Source organism: Periplaneta americana, chromosome 8 (assembly GCF_040183065.1).
Source record: "Periplaneta americana isolate PAMFEO1 chromosome 8, P.americana_PAMFEO1_priV1, whole genome shotgun sequence".
Lineage (NCBI taxonomy): Eukaryota > Metazoa > Arthropoda > Insecta > Blattodea > Blattidae > Periplaneta > Periplaneta americana.
In genome coordinates, this window is record NC_091124.1 from 75,430,625 (window position 1) to 75,450,799 (window position 20,175).

Consider the following 20,175-nt stretch of genomic DNA (forward strand, 5'->3'; position numbering starts at 1 on the left):
ACGTTTCTCTATGCGACATCACAGAAATGTAACCATGTCAATCAGGTACTATCATCGTGTGGTAGATAAAGGAAACTCACTGTCCGATATTACCCGATGTCCGATACTACCCGACTACCCCTAAATTTTAGAGATCAATAATAATGTTGATGGTGATGATAATAATAATAATAATAATAATAATAATAATAATAATAATAGAATAACCGTGACGGAGATAATACAAAGATAGTAATACTAATTAATTAATTAATAATAATAACAATAATAATAAAACAAAAATATTAACAATAATAAATTAAATACTAAGACTGATAAAATAAAATATAACACCACTTAGCGAGAGTTAACACAACTTATATAAGCATATAATAACCAGAAAAAAAAATAACGAACTCGTAACTCCACAAAAAAGTTCGTTGTATCGCAGACGACAGCAACCGCCGTATTGACATTGTGTTATGCATTATTGGTAGGAGGGGGAGTCGAAGGTCATGTAAAATAATTTTCTTCAACGTGTACCATTACAAATTTGGAACTGATTCTGGCATACGGAATAAAAATAAAGAAAAAATATTTTCCTATTATCGCATAACAGCAGAGAGGTAATTGTCGTTCTGGGAAACAATTAAGTAACTATATTTTCAGAGATATTTATTTTGTACAGTATATCAACATCCTAATAGGCTATTATAAGAGTGATTTATCTTACTATATATTTCTGCCTATGCACAGCGATTTTAGTACAATTTTCGGCGGTTATTACCTATGTTTAGTTCCTTAGTCGATTTGTTTTGAAATAAAGCACGCAAAACACTGCAAACTTTTATGTTCTTATTAAAATGTTGTATAACGTAGGTGACATAACTTTCATCGTGTTATAGCGTAAAACTATATATTTTTTTGTATTCTTCCAAAACGATTATTTTCCTAAACGAGGAAATAATATTCTTGGCAGTTGGTAGATAATATTATCTATACTTGGATTATACACATTATTTCTTGTGAATTTGTAGAATATGAATTGACATTTCAAACATAGAGTATATTAATAAAGTTAGATGACTTAATTTGAAGATTGGAAAAACAGATTTTTAAAGATAAATTCAAAATTAAAGTTCACGTTTTTATTTGAGTGCTTGCTAAATGATTTAATTAATAAGTTACAGTAAACAGTTCAAAGATAATACACTAAATCAGCAACATTATTTCATCTTATTTTACTTAGGCCTAAAGTATCACTATTATATATTAATTTTGTAGCCATTACGGAAATGATTAGAAAGTAAATTAATTTAACTTTTTAAAAGAACCTTTACCTTTCTTTACAGAAACTTATAAATCAGTATTCAGAATCTTTATTTTTTTTATCATGAGTTATTTAGAAACTTAGCAGGGCCAACGAGGTAGTGATGGTATTAAGGATACAGAGAAGGTTTCTTTAATATTACGATCGAAATTAATCGCAGTAATATCGTCGAAGATAATTATTAATTAATATTCTACTGAGAATAGTGACCTAATAATAATGTACGTACTCCTCACTGCTTTATAACACTACGGTGACTGAAGGTAAATTCTTGAAATTTCACTTTTACTAACATGTGTATGTCTTCATTTGCGTTAAGAATCTGCATTAGAGTTCTCGCAGAAAACTACTTCATTAACGATAACATATGAAAGGGAACAAATTGAACATCTTTGCGAGCTATTGCATGGAAAAAAAAAAAATAAATGTCGTGGTCTCAAATTTAATAGGCTACGTCTACTAACATAGTCGAAAAATGTAGAACCACATTTATTGTTTTCTGTCATATACTGTATCAGAAAGCATTTATATTTATTTCGTAATTTTTATAATTTTTTAAATATGTTACCATGAAGCAAAATTAACTTTCAACCAAACAAAGAACAGTTAATGAACTTATTCTCTACAGATTTAACTTCTTTGCTGAAATGTCAGTGTTGATACCAAATTGTATATATCGCTATTTTGCACTAATTTATTCATTGTTTGAATGTGTAATTTAATTATTTAAAATTGATTTATTTACAAGTCACAATTGAAAATATAACATGAAACATTCCGAAAAGAAACCAATATCATATATTGAAATAAGTATTTTTTTTTTGTTTTTTTTTTTACGCCAATTTTCCGTTAAACTAAAACAAATTTATCTGATGACGTGTAGTACTGGTTTAGAAGTTACGTTTTCCTAAGTACGTCTTTGTTTCCTTCTCTATTTGGATAGGATCATAATCGCTATTAGCCCATCTTGTACAAATGAATCGGTTATTGTTGAAAGGAACTAAGTCCACTTTTTAAAGTTTTGAGATAATCGAAAAAACTGTTTTGAGGGTAATCTATCGAAGTTTAAAAAATATGTGTACAATATAATATGTTGGTTTAATCTTCGATAGATTATCCACAAAACAGTTTTTTTCGATTATCTCAAAACTTTTAAAAAGTTCCTTTCAACAATAAAGGATTCAAATGTAATTTAAGAAAATGCAGTGCTCAACAATCCTTCATACGACTATACATTTGTCTACATTGCACTGTCATTCAATTACGCTGTTTTGACAGCATTGGAACAAATGCCGAACTAACAGAGGCGCGCCTGATACGGACGAAACTCTGCGTCTGTTCCCAAGTATATTCTGCATTTTATAACCTACACCTGCAATTTCAACGCTACCATAGCAAAATTTCTATCACCTTCGATAAATACTGACATTGACTTACCATTCTATGTTAAAATTTAACTACTCTCTCAGTATAATTTTCTTATGGTTTTAATATTTATTTAATTTCAATTTCAAGAAAGACAACTTTTTCTCTCACATGATATTCCTTGTGTTTCTACCTATTATTCCGCGACTTCATACTATTGCCATCGCACAACCATTACTACCACTCAAACAACAAGTCACATACCTAGGCATATCACTCAAATCTAAACTCTCTTGGACTACATTAGCGCAAACAATATGGGACAAATACAACAAACCCACTAAAGCAGTAAGCTACCTAAAGCCTTGGTTTTTCTGAACCGACGCATCCGACGTGCGAGGCACAAATCCGGACTACACGAGAGATAGTGAGTGGTTTCTATAACTGCGATGTGCGAGGCTGCGTACCTCGCAGTTATAGAAACCACTCACTATCTCTCGTGTAGTGCGAGGCGGGCCTCGCACCTCGCACGTCGGATGCGTCGATTCAGAAAAACCAAGGCTTAAGCGGCATCAGACGATCAGGCTGCCACGCCAGCACACTACTACACCTATACAAAGCACTGGTTCGATCCCAGTGCATCTACTCTTCCTTTTTCTATTGCAATCTTCACCCTCAATCAAAAGAAATTGAATCCCGTGAAAGGAATATACTGCGCCAAATTTTTCGACTACCCAAACATACCAGAAGCGACACAGTATACATCCACACTAAAACGAAACCACTCTCCACATATTTAAACCAAACAGTCTCTAAGTACACATATTACGCACTACGCCGCTCATACACGCAACACTTAATTAACAATCCACCACACACCAACAACAACACGATCATTGAAAAACTCCTACAAGTATACAGTATTACGATCATCTCAATCCACAGAATAATTAACCACTAAACAATGAATGTACTTTCCTTCTCTCTCTCACCCTCCCACCCTTCCTCTCTCCTCTCTCCTTCTCTCCCTCTCCCTCTCCCTCCCTCCCTCTCTCTCTCCCTCCCTCCCTCTCTCTCTCTGTCATTATTACATCACATGAATGCCATAGCTGAGCAACACGCAAAAAAAGCCATGGGTCCGTAACCGACACAAACCTTCTAATAAAATACACATATTCACCAAAAACGAGAGGAAATCTAACATCCCACCCTACCTATAGTGTACCAGCGAACATCCACAGACTTCAATCACCTACAGTCAGTAAGTCAACTCTCAAACACAAGCAAAATAAAACATTATGAACAAATTGTGACCGCTCTTAATGATGCACGACTCCTATCGTTATAATCACTAAACACAACAATACATAATACAATTCAAAATTTACACACCCCATAAATGCAAGTTATTACCTCACAAATAGCACATGGTTTCTTCTCCTATTTATAAAGTAACGACTCTCTAAATCTTCTTTCTTACTTTCCTGTCATCTGTTCTCTCTCCGCGTCTAAATGTCTAAACGCCTCAAATACCTACCACACTAGTAACACTGCACTCAGAAGTACGCAAGGTAGAAGAGGACATTACAATGTAAGACCCTAAAACGACCGCTGGCGCTGCAAGCACTAAACATTGATTTGATTTTGAACGGCTTGTGGTTTTAGTGACATTCTCCCTTCCAAATACACACGAACTGAAGCTCTACCTTAGACAATTATTACATCTGAAAAGAATGTATAGGCCTAATTCTTGTGAAGAATTCTTCTTCTGATAAGCATTTGTAATAAGGGTTTTATACGCTATTTACAACTACACGAGCCACCAGTGTAGCTCAGGCGATAGCTTGCCTGCTGATCTGGAGTTCCGCTCGGGCGTGGATTCGATTCCTGCTTAGGCTGATCATATGGTTAGATTATTTCCGTTGTTTTCTCAAACCGTAAGGAGAATATCAGGTAATCTATTGCGAATCTTAGGCCTCATCTTGCCAATTACCATCTCACTATCACCAATACTATCGACGCTAAATAACCAAGTAGTTGATACAGAGTCGTTAAATAACCAAGTAAAAAAAACACACTGTGAAGCGGCATCATACCGCATCTAACAGTCTGTCTCGGACAGGGCGGTTTTATCTGTGACAGTCCGATCTGAAGGTTGAGGGTGGTGTCGTTGTTGAGTTCCCACGTTGGACGCCATTTGAGGGTGAGTGGTTATTGTGACTACACGTTGGGAGCCATTTGAGGGTGGGTGCGTCTCGGTGTTGCGTGGGATTCACTCAGGGTAGCCGAGGTACGGTTGTGGTGTAGGTTGATGTCGGGAATAATCCCAAGCCGGCTACTTATATAAAAGGCAGTGTAAATTCCAAAACTATAAGTTTATTGTCGTATTCACTTGGTAAACCCTAGAGTATGTATTTCCGGCTGACTTATAATTCAATCGTTGGTCGCAATTCTGTATCGACTCAGTTGCAGCTCTGAATAAGCTCTATCCGATACTATAAATTCAATACTCTGTCCCGTACACTACGATCGAAGCTCCTAAACGTTGGCGAGTAGTCTCGCCGATGACAAAGTTCAATCTATCGAGTCTTCGCCTGAAGAAAGACTATTAAGTTGGGCCGCCGACACGATGAGATGTTGTGATTGTGTCGACACGAAGCGAAATAGTAGTCCTGTCGACACCAAACGAAGTAGTTATTGTGCCCTGTATGTAGGGCCGCCGACACGATGTGAAGTTGTTTTTATGATCTCCGCTCCGAAGCGGAATAGTAGTCGTTATCTCCGCTCCCCGTCACCCTTATTTATAAAAACCTATCCTACGCTAAAACTAACTATTCTATTGGTTAAAAACTACGTCACTAACTGGCCTAAAATCTATTCCCTATTGGTCCAAAGTGACCTCATAAGCTGGACCAAGATCTCTTCTTATTGGGCGCGAAATATGTCATCTCTAAATTTAGACTTTGGATTTCCCATAACCTCAAATTAGTTTGTATATCTCACAAGAATACCCGTTCTTTGGAAAACCCAAGCTTGGCAGTATCTTTCCCACGGGTCTAGTCCGACTTCGGCTTTTATGCTTCATCGAGTCTATACGAAACCCCGCTCAAGGTGGCCCTAAATCTGTCCGATGCTGACAAGTGTCGAAACACCTGTGTGGGGAAGCTAATTCTAACGAAGTCGCCAGAACATCCCCGCGAATACATGTGATAGAAATATGGAGATACCACTACGCTAATAAATCGGTCTCTCCCTCTCCTAATTACTGCTTCAAATGCCCATCTACATAACCATTGGAAATTCCCGAAAGAGTTTCCAATGTTATGAGATGTCCCCGCTTTCTGCCTATAACTAGCCTCATAGTTCCCCTACGCTATCAGCCGGTAACACATTATTTACAATACAATCTGATTATAATATCACTACAAGCAATTACAATAAATATTACATATATCTTCACAAGCCTTTCTATGTACACAACTCTCACACAATAAGCACAACAATGTACAATTTATATCCACATTTACATATGTACAGTCCCATTCATTCACATATTTACATTTGTTTATTCATTGATCAGTTACACACTCTGCGTGCTTGGTTGTACCAGCCGCCCTGTACATGTTCACCTAGCTGTACGCGTGAGACTAACTATCCTTACTCTTTCTCATTCCTGCCTCCTTGCCTCTCCTGTTTGAAAGGCCGCAAGAGTTGCTTGTGGTACCTTCCAACAGGTTTACTTTTTCCCCTTTCTACCAATTCGAAAGTATGGTCTCCGTATTTACTTTTAATTTCGTAGGGCCCCTTGTACAGTAACTCCATGCGTGAGTAACGTCCTCTAAGGGCGGAAGATAACTTCACGTCCCTTAGCAATACCAAATCCCCGGGTGTGGGCTCCCATTTGTGGCGATATCTTTTAACATTACCGAGTCTATTCTCAGCCTTTTTCCTGATTCGGTCGAAAGCTAGTTTACACAGTAGTTCCGCACTAGGAGGCTCACCCTCCTGTATTGCCTGCGGCAAACTCTTTATCATAGGATCGGGATCGATCCCTAACATAAGTTTGATCGGAGCTATTCCGGTCGTTGGATTGATAGAGTGGTTCATGACTCTCTCAATCACCTCACATTGCCTAAACCAGTTCTTATGGTTTCGGTGACACAGAATACGGAGGTACAGTGATATATCCCTAAGCGCTCTTTCGCAGGGATTACCGCTGGGAAAGTATGCGGAGCAATTGTATAGTTTCACGCCCGCATCTTCCAGCCTTTTGCAAAACACTTTCGATTTATGTACCGACACATTGTCACTGAGCACCGCTGTTACCGGACCGTAAGTCGGTATGTAATCTCTAACCAGCTTGTCAGCACACAACTTACTAGAGATATTTCTTAAAGGGTAAATCTTTACAAATTTTGTGAACACATCGTACGTAACAAATATGTACCTGTGTCCGAAGGACGATGTGGGCATTGGACCGTGTTCGTCCACTGCTACAAGTTCATTCTTTTTACCCCTGATAATGACCTGTGGTACATTGTCATACCTTACATTTAGAAGTTTCGCCCTCTGGCAGACCTCGCAACGAGATATTACCCTTCTAACCTTCTTTGACAGTTGCTTAATACAAAATGATTCTGACATAGTTAAAATGATCCTATCACTCCCAGAGTGACACATAGATAGGTGAAAGTTGTTTATAAGTTCATTCTCCATACTCGCAGGTATGTATATCTTCCACTTCTGGATATCCCTACCATGCAATTTATACAAGATACTAGAGCGCAATCCATACACTTCGTCTTTCACCTGTGAGATTTCTCTAGCTTTGTCCATCAAGGCCCTTATCGTGGAATCCTCCTGCTGCAAATCTGCAATTTTCCGAAATTTTCCCGTCAGAGCTCCATTCCTCGTGGAATCAATTTTCATCACGGCAATTTCGTACGCGGGGGCGGTGATAGTTTCCGGTAGCCCCGATTTGGAATTCAAACGAGAGAGACAATCACCAAAGATATTGTCTGCCCCCGGAATATGTCTGATCGTCACATCATGAGCCAAAATTTCGTGCACATATCTAGATATTCTAGAGTTCGTCAATTTGCATCTACTCAGAAACGCTAGGCTTACATGGTCAGTAAATATGATTATCTGCCTATTAAAGATATACTGACGGAACTTCTGTAGTGCGAAGTACACAGCAGAAATCTCTAGTTCCGTGATTGATGCGTTGCTTTCGGTACGCGACAGTCCCCTAGAAGCTGTGGCAATCACATGTCGCTTATTATCTTCATCTGTCTGACATAGAATTGCTCCATATCCATATGAAGACGCATCCGTATAAATCTGAAAAGGTAGGCTGTCGTTAGGCCTTTCCAACAGAATTGAGTCGGCAAAAAGCAGTTTCGTTCGATCGAATGCTTCCTGCTCTGCCGACCCCCACCTGAAGGGTGTATCCTTCTTCAATAATGCTCTGAGTGGGGCTACATGCTTAGCATAATTGACGAGAAACCGATTCTGGTATTGTAGGATACCTAGATATCTACGAACCTGTTTCCGGTTCCGCGGCGGCGGGATCCTCGAAATGCTCTGAATTCTCTCTTGGTCCGGTCTAATTCCGTCAGACGAAATTACGTAACCCAGAAAAACTGTCTCAACTTTAAAAAATGCTGTTTTCCCCTGCTTGACTGTCATACCAGCCTCTCTCAATTTAGTCAATACAAAGTCGATATCTCTAATATGCTTATCAACATTATTGCCATATATAAGAAAATCGTCAATGTACTGTGCCAGAAAACCTTTCGTCGAATCACCAAAAATTATGTCAAGTGCCCTTAGTAGCGCAGATCCAGAACTCGCGATGCCGAATGGGCATCGGGTATACTGATAGACTTTCCCGTTATGTAGGAACGCTGTGAATTTTCTCGAGTCCTCGTCCAGCGGAATCTGCCAATACGAACTGGTCAAGTCCAAACTAGTGAATATAGAACAGTCACTGATACGGCCTAACAAAGTGTCCACTGACTCCGTCCTGAAATTATCTTTAACTGAAAACGAGTTAACGTGTCGGGCATCGATCGTTACTCTTAAGCTTCCATTGGGCTTCCTAACCCAGCACAATGCATTTACGTAAGGCGAGTCCGACACTTCTATAACTCCGTCTTTTAACATATCATTAATGACTTCGTCTGCCTGATCCCTTAAAGATAGGGGGATGGGTCTACATTTATGCCGAAATTCCTCCATTCCTACCACCTTAATTTTGTGTGTATACACTCTACACAGACCCGGCGCGTCTGAAAAGACATTTAAATGGCTACCTACAACATCCATTAAGCGTTTTCTTTCACTCTCACTCAGGCCGTGTGCCTGGTTAACTTTATATCTTACTATTTCGAAAGTATCTGTCTTCCTATTGTTAGACGCGACTACCTGCCTAAGATCGCCAAGCGAAATCTCATTACAATATCTGGCCCTACCGCTAATGAGATTACGTCCTATTTGTCTCGCCTGGACTAATTCGCCGATACATAACTCGCATTCTCCGCAGCCTACTTGACACACTCCCCTAGTTACCTCGTTACCTTCCCACGGATTAACCTCTATAATTACATTCTTACAAATTTTTAGATGCTCTACGAAAAATAACTCTTCCTGTAATCCTATCTCTTCCGCGGTTCTTTCGTCTACCTCAGCTCGAGCGTTATTGCTACTGAATGGGACATGGCCTACACTGCCGTTACCTGCCGTAACCCCTAGTCTGTTTTCCCTGAAATCTAATAGCGCGTGCCATTCATAAAAGCTTCCTACTCCAATAATGATGTCGGTAGTCAACCTTTGTATCACAAGAAAAATAGCATTTAATTTCACGTCTCCGCACTCTAACTCGAACCATACTTGATATTTTACCTTTTCCTTCTTCTTGCTTAGGGCGCCTGCACAGTACAGTGAACATATGGGTAACGTTTGCAGTTTTATTCCTGAATCCCTAACCTTTTGAAAAAATTCCAAGCTGCATACATTATTTGTGGAGCCCGAGTCCAACAACACCCAACACTTTATCCCAAATATTTTAGCATCTATATAAGGCAATACATAAGTCCCATTATTTTCTAACTCTGGGTTAGTAATCTCGCTCTGTCTCTTCACGCTTACCGCGTTGGTGGATTCTTTGGATAGTGACTTATTGCACTTAGCTACAGAAATCTCCGAACCCTTGAGACTTCTGTCTAGCAGTTTCCCGAGTGTGATGCAGTCGGTTCCACTGCTATCTCGTCTCTATTTCTACTATTTGTAGGCTCCCGGACCATATTCATTCTGACCGGACTTTGCTGACGTCCGTTCATGTCTCTATTCCTACTTTGTCCCACGTTACGCTGTGTAGGTGGCCTATTGCACCATTGTGAGGCCATTTCTTGTAGGACGTCTCGCCTATCTCTCTCCTGCTCCTGTCTCCTCCAATCACCTCGATTTTGCGGTCCCCTGCTAAAATTAGGCTGCCAGAATCCCTGTCTGTAATTCCTGTTTCGAAGCCAGTGTGGTTGGGTTCTAAGCCTATTATTTCCATTTTCTTGTCTTCCCGTGTACCATCGTATGTGGTTAACCCTACGCACGGGACCAACACCTCCTCTATCGTTTCTCATCCTGTTGTGACTGCTCTGGTTGTTCCTAATATTATTGTAAGGGCCCCCAAAGGGCGGGTCAATCCTTCTCTCCCTGTTGGGACTATTCCCTCCGTTCTGACCATTATAGTATCGACTATAAGCATTGTTGGGGCTCCTATCACAACCCCAGCTACTCTGATTTTGGGCTCTTGTCCTTGGGGATGAAAAGGCTGTACTTGCCCCCTTCCCCGCTTTCTGGTCGGTGGGGCTTGAACCCTTTCCTTTGCCATGTTCATAATCTGCCTGGCCACTACATTCATAGTGCGTGGCGTCCGAACCGTCCAGCGCAGTCAATAGATCTATTGTTTCCCCGAAGTCTCGGGGCCCTGCTACAATCAGATTATATCTGATGTTCTCGGGATACTGCGAAATCACAGTTTGGATTAGCTCTGAATCCGGTATTGGCGGATTGAGGCTTTTCCCTTTCTTAACCAGTTCAAGAAAATAATCTATCATAGAGACGCCTCTTCCCGCGTCAAACCTGCTCTGATTAATTTCCTTCCTAATTCTTTGTTGTTGTCTTTGTCCCCAGTATCTCTCCGAAAATTTTTCTCTGAATTCCTCATAAGTGACATTATCCCTTAGGGCCACTAGCGCCCAGTTGAGTGGTCGGCTCTTTAGGCTCTTTCGTACGACAGTCATTTTTAAGTCATCCGGCACCCCTCTTACTCTAAGGTACGTTTCTAGCTCACTTATGTAGTTATGTGGGTTTGAAAATTCAACCTCATCAAAAATAGGGTAACCAATCTCATTCAAAATGTGAGTGGGGTACTGGGGACGGCCTAAATATGCCTTGTCGTTTACACTTATCAACTCACTACGCACGTCATCCCGTGAGGTCTGACATTCCTCACTGACACTATTGTTGACATGTCTTACATTTATGTTACTACCTGATGCCGGGCTCTCACTTGTGCCCTCTTGTCTAGAAACTGCACGGTCCGAGCTGCTATGTCCGCTTAAATTTGCGGGACTACCCCCATTTAGTACGTCGTTTATTGAGTTTAATTTACTTCTTAATTCTTCCAAACATTCGTTATCCGCCCTTTCTTTATTCTTTATGGCTCGCTTGAGACCGTCCACTTCCTGATCCATCTCACCTATTTTCTCTTCTACCGAATTCTGAATTTCTCGAACCTTCTCCACTATCGCTTCCTCAACAGCTGATTTTAGATCGCTATTCTCTCTCGTAGCGCTATCTCTAACCCTAACTTCTAAATCCTTCATACTTTCTGACATCCTATCCATAGCTATCTTCAATTGGTTCTCCATTCCGATCCCATTCTCGGTTAATTTCCCCTCTAGCTTCTCTATTTTGTCCTCCATCTTGTTTCCTCTTTCCGCTAATTTTGCAATATGATCTCTAATCTCTCTCGAACGTTCCCCCAATCTATTTTCCATTTGTTTTATTTGTTCTCTACTTTCCCTCAGAATCTGCTCTCTACTTTCCCTTGAGTTATTCTCTAATTTAGTTTCCATTTGTTTTATTTGTTCTTTACTTTCCCTCAGAATCTGCTCTCTACTTTCCCTTGAGTTATTTTCTAATTTAGTTTCCATTTGTTTTATTTGTTCTTTACTTTCCCTCGAGTTATTCTCTAATTTAGTTTCCATTTGTTTCATTTGTTTCATTTGTTCTCTACTTTCCCTTGAATTGTTGTCTAATTTATTTTCCATTTGCTTTATTTGTTCTTTACTTTCCCTTGAGTTATTTTCCATGAATTGTCTCATCTGCTTCCATAACTGTTCTAGCGTCATTTCCCCTTTGTCACTTTCTCTCCTCTGTTGCTTTTCCACCGATCGCTCTCCCTCTATTTCCTGTCCTGCGTTACTCTCGACCTCCTCTCTGATTTCCATAATTTCCTCGTCCTTCCTTTGCACCATGGTTCCCTTGTTTCTATTTCCTCGTCTTTCTCGTATTTTCCTAACTACTTTACTCCTATGGCTACGTAGTATCATCTATATGCTACTCTGTCATCTATCCGACGCTTGCTTTCCCAATAATAATAATCTAACTAGGCCTGTATTTGCACTCTACTCACTTCCAACAAATTACGCAATACACTTATTTCACTCTTTCCCCCAAAATATCACACACAAAAAAATACATATATATACCCAAAATATCACACCAGAAATTGAAACATATACACTTTATAATTATTCCCCCAAAATATCATATACATATATACACATTTATTCATCTTCCCTTCATACTTGCCACCGCCTCTCCGAGTTGCCTTCTCTGGTGGTCTCCGTGTGGCCTTCACTGGTGGTGTCGTGATATCGCGATGGCCTGGTTCTATTCCCGCCTTCCAGCGTCGTTCCTCGGCTATGCAGGGCTGAAATGCTCCGTCCGGTCCTCCGCGTTGTTTGGTGCTGTGTTCGCACCCGGGGCCGGTCACTGGAACAGCTGTCTTCCTTCGAGCCCCACGTTGGAAAGCGCCATTTGAGGGTGGTGTCGTTGTTGAGTTCCCACGTTGGACGCCATTTGAGGGTGAGTGGTTATTGTGACTACACGTTGGGCGCCATTTGAGGGTGGGTGCGTCTCGGTGTTGCGTGGGATTCACTCAGGGTAGCCGAGGTACGGTTGTGGTGTAGGTTGATGTCGGGAATAACCCCAAGCCGGCTACTTATATAAAAGGCAGTGTAAATTCCAAAACTATAAGTTTATTGTCGTATTCACTTGGTAAACCCTAGAGTATGTATTTCCGGCTGACTTATATTTCAATCGTTGGTCGCAATTCTGTATCGACTCAGTTGCAGCTCTGAATAAGCTCTATCCGATACTATAAATTCAATACTCTGTCCCGTACACTACGATCGAAGCTCCTAAACGTTGGCGAGTAGTCTCGCCGATGACAAAGTTCAATCTATCGAGTCTTCGCCTGAAGAAAGACTATTAAGTTGGGCCGCCGACACGATGAGATGTTGTGATTGTGTCGACACGAAGCGAAATAGTAGTCCTGTCGACACCAAACGAAGTAGTTATTGTGCCCTGTATGTAGGGCCGCCGACACGATGTGAAGTTGTTTTTATGATCTCCGCTCCGAAGCGGAATAGTAGTCGTTATCTCCGCTCCCCGTCACCCTTATTTATAAAAACCTATCCTACGCTAAAACTAACTATTCTATTGGTTAAAAACTACGTCACTAACTGGCCTAAAATCTATTCCCTATTGGTCCAAAGTGACCTCATAAGCTGGACCAAGATCTCTTCTTATTGGGCGCGAAATATGTCATCTCTAAATTTAGACTTTGGATTTCCCATAACCTCAAATTAGTTTGTATATCTCACAAGAATACCCGTTCTTTGGAAAACCCAAGCTTGGCAGTATCTTTCCCACGGGTCTAGTCCGACTTCGGCTTTTATGCTTCATCGAGTCTATACGAAACCCCGCTCAAGGTGGCCCTAAATCTGTCCGATGCTGACAAGTGACGAAACACCTGTGTGGGGAAGCTAATTCTAACGAAGTCGCCAGAACATCCCCGCGAATACATGTAATAGAAATATGGAGATACCACTTCGCTAATAAATCGGTCTCTCCCTCTCCTAATTACTGCTTCAAGGTGATCACACGCATTCTTATGAGGCTGCAGAATACTGTATCGGATATTCCTCCTGTGATATTCGTCCGATTCAGTACGCTGCAGCCACATAAAAATGCGTGCAATCACCATCACATCGAACTCTCCGACACAAAACGAACTGTCTGAGACATTGTCCGATACAGTATACTGTCGGCCTAAGCTACAATATTTTTTGTGAGTATTCATTTCATTGGATGGCCTATTCCACAGCAGGATTTCCACGTAATGGTTGCCCATTTACTCAATGTTAGAATAATTCAATTAAGAAATAACACGGAGTTTTCTTCAATGTATTCAACTGTGAACTATAAGACGGCGATTCCAGCCACACTACTGGAAAGTAAATATTCAAATTCAGTTACTGTGAAATTTGTGAGCTTATTATGTATGGAAGTACTATTATAAATTTTATTATTATTATTTTTATTATTATTATTATTATTATTATTATTATTATTATTATTATTATTATGCGGCAAAATAACCAGTACTGAAATTATCGCTCATCTGCTGTCCATGTTTCCCTAGCAACGAAGTATTTATTTATTGTAGACATATTTGCGAATTCAGTGTTGTGTTAATTTCTGCAATTATGGTTCTCAAAACAGAAGAGAAGGTGATTATTGTCCAGCATTATTTCCGGTCATACGGAGTACTGAAATTACAAACATAATCTGAAAATCAAGATAAGTCATTATAACATGCAAGGCGACATAAGACTGATCCTGTACGACGGAACTTCTCGACGACAGCTAACCTTGTTGTGTTATTTGGTGCCGCACTGTTAAGCCGCTCCTGGTAGAGCTCTTTACGTGGCACAACCTCGGCCCATTCTGACGCCACACTCCGTATGACCGGAAATAATGCTCGACGATCAACACTTTTTCCTCAGTTGCGAGAACCGTTTTATCAAATCTTCACTATATTGTGTATCAACAATACTACAATGAGTTCAGAGAATAGTTATTTATGGTACTTGTGAGGTAAGTGCATCTTCATTGCGCGAGTGGAAAGATTTAAATTACTCGAGCGCAATAAAGATCACGCTCACAAGTACCATACGTAATTTTATCCATGACCATAACGAAAAATTATGTTTTATAAAAGAAAATATGTTGAAAATAAGCCCTCATATAATCACATATCATGGCATGGATTTTAGAATCGATACGTGTACTAGATAGGTCATGGTGTAGGAGGCCATGATTAGTGAAGAATGATATCTAAAGCGTTGGATAAATAACAAATTATAATTAATTATATAATTTTAATATACTGTATATTTTTTTCATTTTAAACGTATATTTTCATCTTTTTGAAGTTTCAGGGATTATTTAGAAGTGTCCACGGGACTAATGTCATTAAAATAATTTCACATTTTACTTCTGTAAACTTAAGACGAATATTAAAACGTAATTTATCATCATGTCTGTTTAGCTCAGTTGACTAATGCGTGTTGTTTTAAAATCCTATAAACCCAAATTAGCAGATTCAAGTCTCCTCGCATCCCAAAAGGTAAATTATTATGAAATAAAAAAAAATACATATTATATATGGATGCAATGCACAAATTACGACGTAGTAGATAGAGAAAAGAGAAGGAGAGTGAGTGTATGTAAATTAAAAAAAATGGGAATAAAGAAGTTGAGGTAGTGAAATCTAGTAACTAATATATTAATTTCTTGAGTAATAGTTCAATACGTGTGTGCCCGGGTACTAGGAAAATACTAATGAACTGTGAGATAAAGTTCAAACTGTGAGGTAAAGTCTTTATATCACTAGTGGAATAAAGTAATGTTGAATAAAAGCCTACTTTACAAACGCAAACGAATTTAGTAAAGGTATGTTTTTCGTTATGGTCATGGATAAACTAACTTCTCCATGGTTACGATACGTACATGTGCAGTATCAGTGCGAGAATTTCAGTAGTTTATTTTGGCGCATACCGTATTATTATTTTATTATTATTATTATTATTATTATTATTATTATTATTATTATTATTATTATTATTATTATTGGTGCAGAATACTTAGGCATAAAAAATATGTTTATTTTCATAAAAAAATATTGTCCACGACATATGTTTAAATAATTTATTTTACAATTCTAAAGGAAATCATCGTACGACCTGAGTAATTGTATACCACTCTGTAGTAACCTGAATTGTATAGGGAAATACATTTAGTGGAAGTCCTTCTTACTAAAATTGTTTGACCAGCGGGGGAATAAAGGACCACTATAAAATTTAAAACAATAAGATAAGAAACTACAATTTCCTCAGGAGTTAGGTTCAACAGTAGAATGCGTTTTCGTAAAAAAAAATTCTTACCTGGATGACGTTGGTTATTTCAAAAACCGGGCTCTTGCTCCAGTCGTACGGATACCAGGCGTCTAGCGTTAAAAATCGTTCCTCGCTGAGAATATTTCGTGTAAAGGAGTGAAGGAAGTAAACACTGAGACCGAAAGTGGTAATTCTCACTGCCGTAGTCTTGATTCGACGAATCCACACGCCCATACTTGTGTTTCCAGTAACGGGATCCTTCGGCGGTAAATCTTCCCAGGTGAAGCAGTCAGCGAAACTCAGCAGATGCAGTAAACTGTTCTTTCGAAATCTGTGAAATTTAACATTTTTGTAATGATAATGAAATAAGTTGTAAAGTTTTATTAATTTCTTAAACTATCCAAACACTTCATGAAATAATTCATGTGGGTAATGTAATAGTACTCGTTTGCCCAGTAGCCTACTTCAGGTTTTACAATGTCAACATATTTTTGTAAGCGCACATTAAGATTTAAAAAAATTCTGTTATACGATTTCTTAAATCATCTTTAATGGAATACAGGTATCCAGTGATTTTTTTTTTCAGAAAAATAAACTCGAAATGTAACACTTCACCACTCAATCAACTCCATAATAAACTGCAGCTGCATTCAGTATTATAAACGAAATATAACTTTTATTTTATTGACATAGACGTATTTTTTTTTAGTTTTTTGTCGGTAATATTTTTTAAATCGAATTGTTTCGTTCACAATTCACTTGAAGTTATGAGTATACTTAAAAGAATACAGTATTTCTGCTTCAAAGACTTCGGTTATCTTGGTGGGTTTGATAATTTTTGCTCTGGACGTTATAATATGAAATAATAATGAAATGTTAATGTATAGTACATTGTTTTCACGCACACCCACACACAATATTGCATTACTGTCAGTCCCATTGTATAATCACACACTTTTAATGCATAAATTAAGGGTTTTTAGAATTTTACAATGTAACACACGTACCTTATATTGATCTGTATCCACGATGATAAAATAAGTGCGGGCAAGTAAATTATTGCGTCATCGGCTTTATCCAAGTCATCTAAGTGAACATAAATCTTCATGACTAGGGCCAAAACCGTTGAGAAGGAGCAAAATATTATGATGAGTACGAATATTGTATACATAATTGACTTGGGTGCATTATATAGAGGAACGCCACCAACAGTGAAGATTATGTTAAAGACTCGAAATGTATTCTCGTTTCTGAACGATGCCATCCTACATGAAGTATCTTGATGTCTGCCAGAGTGCGCAACCTGCTCGAATGCTCGCCGCTAAGCTCTCAACTTTGGTAAGAGTTCCATAACCCCCCTCCCCAATACATGAAAGTTTGTTTTAGTAATATTTAATATTAGGAGACATAAGTTTTGTACGTCCAACTGAATTGCCTCTTAACATGCGAAATTATGTTTTTAATTAGAATTAAAACGTCTCGAGAACATAAGTCAACTGCCGGGTTCGATCCCCGGCGCCGGAGTGAACTTTTGTCCTGTAATAATTAATGTTGCCATAACAGATATACATTCTGTAGGACCAAAAATTAATCTTTACGTAGATTCTTCGTCCAACAGTGCATATTACTGTGGAATCTCGGCCACAAAGTCACTCATTAGAAAGCGCTCCTTGTATAATGGCATTTGACTTACTGTATGTCAACATATATGTCGAACTTGGAGTCAGGCCACAAAGGAGAAGAACACTAGAGGAGAGGGATTCGATCCGGTACTGTGGATTAAATGTCGGCGTAGCTAATTGGTTATAACGCTTGGGACGTAGAACCAAGTACCCGGGTTCGATCCCCGGCGCCGGAGCGAATTTTTCTCCTGTAATAATCATTGTTACCATAACAGATATATTCTGTAGGACCAAAAATTAATCTTTACGTTAATTTTGTTAATTTATACGTAGAATCCAGTTAGCCACGATGGCCCAAAGGTTACCATGGCAGTCGTTTGATCCGAGGTTCATGGAATGGATTTTAAGAACTTCTAAATTATTACTGTTATTGCAAGTTATCTTGAACCTTACATCCCCTAAGTCTGTGTTTCGAACTGCTCGGTACGGCATGTACTCATGAACGTAAAGGCATGGCTAGGATGTCCCTCCCTCGTGTAACGTGACTCTTTTCAGAAAACATTTGTTCTTTCACTTAACGGAAATATCATATGTACTTCGGTACATCATAATAATGTATGATATGCGAATAATCACTTAGTGATTTAAGACGGCGCTCATTCCGTCGGATCCCGGCCACATAGTCACTCATAACGTGTGCACCTCAGCACATGTGTGTGGACATGGTCCCACTGTCATACATCTATGACGCAGTGCATGAGGGTAGGCCACTAGAGGGAACCTAAGAGGTGGAACATAAACTGAGAGGGTTCGATGCGGCATCGGGATGGGAATCCGGTGTTTCTTAGTGGATAGAGCATCAGCACATAGAGCTGAAAACCCGGGTTCAAATCCCGGTGCAGGAGAGAATTTTTCTCCGTTCCACTCATCTTTCATCATAGCGGTATACAGCTAAAACGAATTCCTTTTCCAGCTATAGCATTTTGAAAAATATATGTATTACTATATTATATCTGCTTAGAAAACGACTCTGACAGTTTCGTGCGGCCTTGTCAATATATAGCCTACCGGTCGAAGCTGCGGAGCTGCTCGGCTCGCGCGGCGGGACAATCGAAAGTGTTTCGTTTACTATTACCACCACCCACCGCCTGGACGCCTGGCAACTGACCACGTTGTTCTGTTCCGAGAGACATGACAACGCCAAGCCGTTACCATGGAGACGTTTACAAATCCCGGTAACGGAATAGGACAGCTCAAGGTGTTTCATCTCTCTCGCTTCCCCTCTCCCTTCCACACGAGAATTGTCAGAGTCGTTTTCTAAGCGGATATAGCAGCGATGTCGAACACAGCCTAAACGGAGCGGAGCGCTCCACTGTAACTCGTTGCGTGCTCCGGTGTTTCCACAGACATAAGCAAGTTCACTCGCTGCCCGCAGTAGTAAGCATGGTTGCGTCTAAAGCAGGAGCGCTGGAAGAATCGAGCTCAATTTCCTTCTTTGACCCAAGCTGGGAGAACGTATTTTTGTGCACAAAAGTGAAGAATAATGCACAGTGTCTAATTTGTAAACAGTTCCTCTCAATGAAAAGTTTCGATGTGAAGCGTCATTACGAGAAAAAAACATCAAAATGATTACAAAAATATAGAAGGTGAGGAACGTGCTGATCTGGTAAAATGTATGACATTGGGAAGTGATGAAGATGAATGCAATGTATTTAGTCATGCAGTTGTAATATGTAGTTTCGAGTTGTCTCAGTTACTGGTAGCGCACTGTCGACCTTTCAGTGATGGTGAATTTATCAAAGAAGGCATAACAATAGCAGCAACCGAATGAAATCAAAAAGTTTGAATCTGTGAGTCTTTCACGTAACACCGTAGCAGATCGTGCACAAGATTTTTCGAACTACGGCAGTACGTTGTCTCATCCCTGAAAAACAAAAATAAATGTACTCTTCAAATCGAAGACCCGAAATGGATAGCAAATCTTGCTTTCCTAGCTGATCTTATCGAGCACTTGAATAATTTGAATCTACGTCTTCAGGGTAAAATGCAGTTGATTACAGATATGTGGAATTTAATTGTTGCATTTCGAATGAAAATCTCCCTCTGGATTGATTAATTGAAGGAAGGAAATACTCTTTATTTCTGCAGACTAAGGTCCGTCACTACAAAAGAAACTCTTTTCACTGGAGAATAAATTGCAGTATTATCTGATCTTCTTCAGGAATTTAGCAGACGATATGCAAACTTAGGCAGCCTTGACACTGAATTAGCTCTATTCGAAACTCCACTCTCAGTAGATATCAAAACTGTGTGCGACCCTTCTGTACAGTTGGAACTTATTGAACTT